The sequence below is a fragment of the Ochotona curzoniae genome, unplaced genomic scaffold, assembly GCF_017591425.1.
Source record: "Ochotona curzoniae isolate NIBS_2020 unplaced genomic scaffold, NIBS_Ocur_1.0 contig_2723, whole genome shotgun sequence".
Classification (NCBI taxonomy): Eukaryota; Metazoa; Chordata; class Mammalia; order Lagomorpha; family Ochotonidae; genus Ochotona; species Ochotona curzoniae.
The window spans coordinates 27,007,215-27,013,320 of NW_024465573.1; the positions used below are offsets into that span (position 1 = coordinate 27,007,215).

Here is a 6,106-nt window from a genome sequence, read left to right on the forward strand (position 1 = left end):
GATAGTTAGCTGCTTTTTCAAAAATATGCCCTGGCCCAGAGGTACGTGGCTGGTCCCTCAGTGAGGTGGTCCTAGCCTTCCCAGGCGGCAGCACATGGACAGAAAGGGCATGGGATGGCAGCCAACAGGATCGTTTTCTCTCCTGTGCCGTTTGCTGTAGCCCCTCTGCACTCTGCAGTTGGCGTTCAGGTACTGCCTCCTGCAGCTGCGTTTACTCTCCTCCTTGCCAAGGAAGGGGAAGCGTGCCTTTGGCTATCGCTCCGGCAGATCCGTCCACTGTGCTCTCCTCTCAGCCCTGCAGATCCTGTTTCAGGGAGATTGACTGTTTCCGTTAGAGCCCTCAGACATGCTCTGGTGTCTGCCGGTATGTAGAAAAGGAAGGAAAATGCCCTCTTGGCCATTGTCTCCCACGTCACGTGGTGCCCCTCTGGGGCTGGCTGGGGTGCTGGCTCGTGGGCCACATTTCAGGCCTTGGCAGAGGAAGATGTGGCTGTGCAGCTGTTGCTTTGTCATGGCAAAACCTTCTTGGTGAAGGAAACAACATGTTTGTTACCCAAGCAGCGTTCCTCCTGCAGGAGCCCTCGCCTGGCCGCTCCCACCCTCACCACTGGAGCCTGCGCGGTCCCCACCAGGCCAGCCACATCACGAGTGCTGCTTTTCTCTTACTTTGTCTTCCCGCCAGTGACGTCCCCAGGGTGCCACATTTGCAGCTGTCCCTTGTTAGCTATTTCCCCATCCGCCCTGAGATTCTCAGGTGTCACACAGCTCAGTCTAGGAACCTTGCCGTAGTGACCTCACCTAGACCCACAGCCCAGGGACTTCCAGACCTAGATCTTCAGCCCAGGCTGAGCCGACTCATGTATTCAGCACCTTCTGGGTGTGTCCATGGTGACACTGAAGAGATAGCCTCACACGTGAATAGGTAGGAATAGAGCACTTAGTGGTTTTTCTCCAGTCCACTTGCCCGCATCCCAGTGGCTGACAGCAGCTAGTTAGCGGAGCACTGTAGGCTGGCATGGCCGAGTCCCTAATGCTGGGGTCCATGTTGCTGCCTGCCTGTCTGGGTGAGAGTGACAGGAGCCGACAGGCAGGGATGGCCATGGATCAGAGTGCTGCTGATGGATTGTTCCTTTGTAGACAGATTTTTCATAGACTGGATGACCCCTGGGCAGGGGATGACCTGTCTGCTCCTTGGTCTCCTCTCCAGGTGGCATGCGGAGGTCTTTCCATTTGCCTTGCTGAATGGCAGGTCTACGTTCCAGAGGGGTCTGCAGCAGGATTCAGTGGCTGTTTTGTGCTGAACATTGTGTTACACAGGTTCGTTTTATCCTTACTTTGGATACAGTGAGGGTTGTCATCACCACACTTCTAGAATCCTTCCAGAGTAGTGGCTTCAGTTCAGAGGGTTCTGCAAGCTCTGCTCAAGGCTGCACACAGGCAGAGCCTCACACAGGTGTGTACACATGGGATGCTCGCTGGCCAGAGCCCCACCCATGGGTGTGCATATGGGACACCTCACTGGCCAGAGCCCCACGCATGCATCTAATTTACTCTCAGTTCCTCACAGTCATCCTAAGTACAGAAGTTGTTTTCCCTGTTTCTGTTGACACAGACCTGTTGGAGTTAAGTGATTAGCCAAAAAAACCCATGTGAACCATAAGTGACTTTCCTAGGTTTGAGCCCTGGTCTGTTTGAAAGGTTTTTGAAATTTAAAAGGGAGAATTGGTAAAGCTAGAGATTTCTACTCCTGTTGGACTTTAACAGAATAATGTATTTTTTCTTGGTCTACTATTTGTAATTTCTTAATATTGTGCATTTGCCGAAAAGGAGTGGCCCTGAACTTTAATATTTGCTTTTGACTGCCTGTATGTCATTCAAGTGCAGGAAGCTCTGCCTGATTGTAGATGAAACACAAACAGTTGTGGGGTCTGCATGGGATGAGGGGAGTAAAAAGAGGTTAGCATCCCTTATAAAAATCCAGAAGATGGGGTGGGCTTTGAGCGTGGTGCTTGATATGCCTGTGTGTCTATCTGGGTCCCAGGGTTAGACACCTGCCTCAGCCTTCTGACTGCAGCTTCCTGTGGGGCAGACCCTAGAGCAGTGGTAATGGCTCATGTACTCCAGTTCCTACCATTCATGTAGAAAACCTGGATTGAGTTTCCAATTTCCAGCTTTGGCTTTAGCCCTGACCAGGTCCATTGTGGACTTTTAGGGAATTAAAGGTCCTGTGGAAGCTGTGTCTGCCTCTAAAGTCAAGAGGTGTGAATGCAACCCTTTCTGGCTGAACCTGTATGTGGTCGCTTGGGTACGGATGTCATGGTTCTCATCAGAATGACTGGCTGCTGCTGTCCTAGCACGTACTACGCATGCAGTATCTGGCACAAAAGTCACCATCTTAGAGGAGCAGTGGTGCACAGTGCCATTCCAGGGAATTCCCAGCATGTTGTCTTGGACATTGGTTTTTGTTGCATCCCTGCCCTGTATCTGGTTCCCCTTCTTTCACTGTGTTTAGAAATGGTCCACGTAGTGTAGAGGCTGGGATGTGACTATAGCTGTAGTGGGCCTTGGTGTGGTAGGTCACAGTGGAATATCATTCAGCCATAAACAAACGAGTGAAACCCTGACATTTGCAACAAATTGGATGCTACCAGGGATCATGGTGCTAATAGAGAGAATATAAAAATTTATGGCTGTCAGATGATTTGATTTATAGTTACAAATATTGCTTCACTGAATCATACCATGTAAATGACAGGATATTTTTGCATTAACATTGTTATGAGTCTGATTAGGGGGACGGAAGAGTCACTGACCTGTGCACTCAAGTACATTGCTTGGTATGTGTACTGTATTTCACAAATATTTATGAAATGTGTACAAGGGGGCCAGTGGTGCAGAAAAAACTTGTGAGTGTATTCTCCCCAGAATGCAATGAACCTGCATTCACTTGTTTACCATAGTACTGTTCACAGTAACCAAAATGGGGAATCAGACTGTTTGTTCATCAGTGATGAATGGGTAGGGACAATATTGTATCTATATACAATATAATATTATTCAACCATAAAAAGAATGGCATTGTGACATTAGCAGCAAAATGAAAGGAGCTGGAGAACATGAAGTGACATAAGCCAGATTTAGATAAATACTGCATATTCTGTCTCATGTGGAAGTCAAGCAGAACAATTGATCTGAATGTGTGATACTGATTACGTGGGTTTGGGAAGTAAGGGGATAGAGTGAGGTTGGAGATGGGCGTTGTGAAGTCGTGCTCCTCTGTGCAGGGAGGTGGCTGTGGTTCACAGTAACTTACTGTATATTTTATGAAGAACTGGAAGACAGGAGCTTGAGGACTGCAATCATAGAGTGATGATGAGATGGAATGCTAATCTGATTCGATCAGTTCACACTGTGTAAATATCTTGAAATACCACATTGTACTCCATGATTATGTAGTTATTTACATGTTCATCAACAGTTAAATAAAACCTGTGTGACATTAAAATGCAATAAAGTCAAAATTTTCCATGCAAGCTGAGCAATGAAAAGTTCATTTCGGAGACTGTGCAGGTCACTGCCCATTTCTGGGGGCAGTGGGGGTGGCTCGGCACTTCCTGCCAAGGTGCCCACCCAGTCCAGTGCCGGCTGTAGTGACACAGGCTGTGGCACTGTCACGCCAGCAGCAGCAGCAGGGGTCATGTTGAGGTTATGGCCGCCCTGCACCCCTTCTCCTTCCCACTTTCAGAGCCTTCTTTCTGGCTTTCTGGGGATCTGTGGAACTACAAAGGTGTTCTAATGAACTCAATATAAATCAGCCAGAGTTTGTTTCCTTTGCTTAAAACGAAGCAGAAAGCTGCTCTGTGCTTCTCCAGGACTTTTCCTTCATTCTGACATGCTGATAATGCTGCTTGTCCTCTGAGCACCTCTAAGGGCCAAAGAATTGACCACGAGAGGGTTGGGTTGAACAGGCCGGGGGATGATGTCTTAGCTAGCCTTCCTTTACGTGGCCTGGTGCAGAGGTCCTCTCTACCTGCAGCTATCCTGCACCCTAGACGGAGCTCCGAAGGACAGAACCCAGCCCCTCTTCACCATCCCCAGTGCCTATAGTTGTGCCCGGCACATAGGTGTGCAGGATGTTTTGGATGAACGGGTCAAGGGACCCAGGAAGAGACACAGAAATTTGACCTTCAGACATGTTTCTCAGTAAGCCCAGCTGGCCTGGCCTTAGTGCATGCAGTCTGCAGGCTGCCTGCAATTCTGCATTTGTCTGCTTTTTGTTGCCTTAACTGACACACCTGAGAGGCACTTCTTTGGGAAAGATAAAGTTTCTTAGAGTTTACAGTTCCAAGTTTCCAAGACTGGTGGCCCCAAAGTCTGGCAATCAACATAGGTTAATTATGGCAGACGCCAAGGTACATTCACATCACGAGCCAGGGAAAGAGGAAGAACCTAGGCTGAACCGAACCTTCGTTAGAGCAGGTGTCCTCTCTCAATCCATTGTTAACGTTGAGATACCAGAGTTTAAACAGCTGCGTGAGTTGTGGGGCGACAAGTCCTACTCTCCTAACTGGTTCCATATCGGAGATTGAGGAGATTAAGCAACCTGGATTAGCAAAGCAAGGAGGAAGAGGTTTGGAAGGGAGAAGGGGAGGTGCCTCCCCCTGGTCCACACAGAGGTGCTTGTGGTTAGTGCCTCCCAGCCCCTTCACATCCTGACACCACACAACATGCTAACACTTTTATGGCACCCGTGGCCCTATCTATGCTAGACCCCCGGGCTGTCAAATATTGTGCACATGGGACATGCAGAGGCTGACCGAGGCAGCTCAAAACCCCGTGCAGTCGCTGTCCCTCCCAGAGCCTCAGCCAGGATGTTCTCCCCAGTTCTCCGATGCTTGCGATTTCCTTCGCTCCGTCTTGATTGCAGTTCTTCTCCCTACAGGAGGTTCCCGCCTTGACCAGAGACCGTGGCCCTTCCTCACAGCCCTCTCAGGACCCACCCTCCCAGCAACCCCCTTGGAAAAGATGCGGCAGCTCAAGGGGAAGCCGAAGAAGGAGAGCTCCAGGGACAAGAAGGAGCGGAAGCAGGCCATGCAGGAGGCCCGGCAGCAGATCACCACGGTGGTGCTGCCCACCCTGGCCGTGGTTGTGCTCCTGATTGTGGTGTTTGTGTACGTGGCTACACGGCCCACTGTCACCGAGTGAGTGCGCTGCTGGCCCCGGACACCGTGGGCTGGGAGAGGAGGCGCTGGAGGGGGAGACAAGCGCAGAAATGGCTTTCCTCCTCTGAGATGTCCGTGACGCTGAGCTATATGCGGGAGCACCCTGTCTTCTCTAGTCTTTGACTTGATTAAAGTTCTCCACTTTTCTTGGGGGGGGAATAGGGGACGTTTTTATCAGTGAATGTGCCATGTACCTTATGGTCCACTTCATGTGCCTTTCAGACTTCAAAATAGAGTGAGAGAGTGAGAGAGTGTGTGTGTTTTCTCCCCTGAAATCAGTAGGTAGCTCCACCTGGGGAGACAAGTGTCTCTGGATCACCAAGCAGCTGGAATCAGTACTCACTTCACCCCCATTGTCTGGAACATGACTCTTTGCTACACGTGTTCACAATTTCCAAAGGGACTGTATTTCTCCTCTGTGCTTAATGTGATTTGAAATACTTTGTTGACTCAAAGTGAAATATTTATTTTTTTGAATAAAGGAGATAATAGCCTTAAACTGGACGTTGATTTTGTTTGGCCAGGAGGCCGGGCTGTGTGGACTCCCTTCTGGGTAGGGTCTGACCTTATTCCCCCCAGCCTTCCCTCTCCCAGAAGTTCTGTCTTCCTCTCCTACTGCTCTGCTGAAGTCTCCTGGGAAAGCACTTTTTCACTGGATAAGATTGAGGAGGGAGGACATTTGAAGAGGGGGTATGTTAATTGACTTATTTTAGCAAAAAAAAAAAAAAGTGAATCCTAATCAGAGTAGGACTACAAGTGTATTCTTCAGTTAGCCTTTCCTGCTTAAATACTGTTTGCAAACAGGAGCACCCAGTGGGCCTGGAGCTAAAGGTCAGGCTTGACTTTGTTCTTAGCTGCAACAATGCAAATTGTTGGTTTTTCAG

General features: G+C 49.2%; 1 long non-coding RNA gene across 3 annotated transcripts in view; it reads left to right on the forward strand.

The window, feature by feature from the left end:
- The window catches only part of LOC121154200, a 59,399-nt gene extending 53,678 nt beyond the window's left edge, over nucleotides 1-5,721 (forward strand). For all 3 annotated transcript variants that reach the window (XR_005883467.1, XR_005883468.1, XR_005883469.1), the window contains exon 3: nucleotides 4,943-5,721. This is a non-coding gene — a long non-coding RNA (uncharacterized LOC121154200). The remainder of the gene's footprint in view (nucleotides 1-4,942) is intronic.
- Nucleotides 5,722-6,106: the final 385 nt, after the last annotated feature.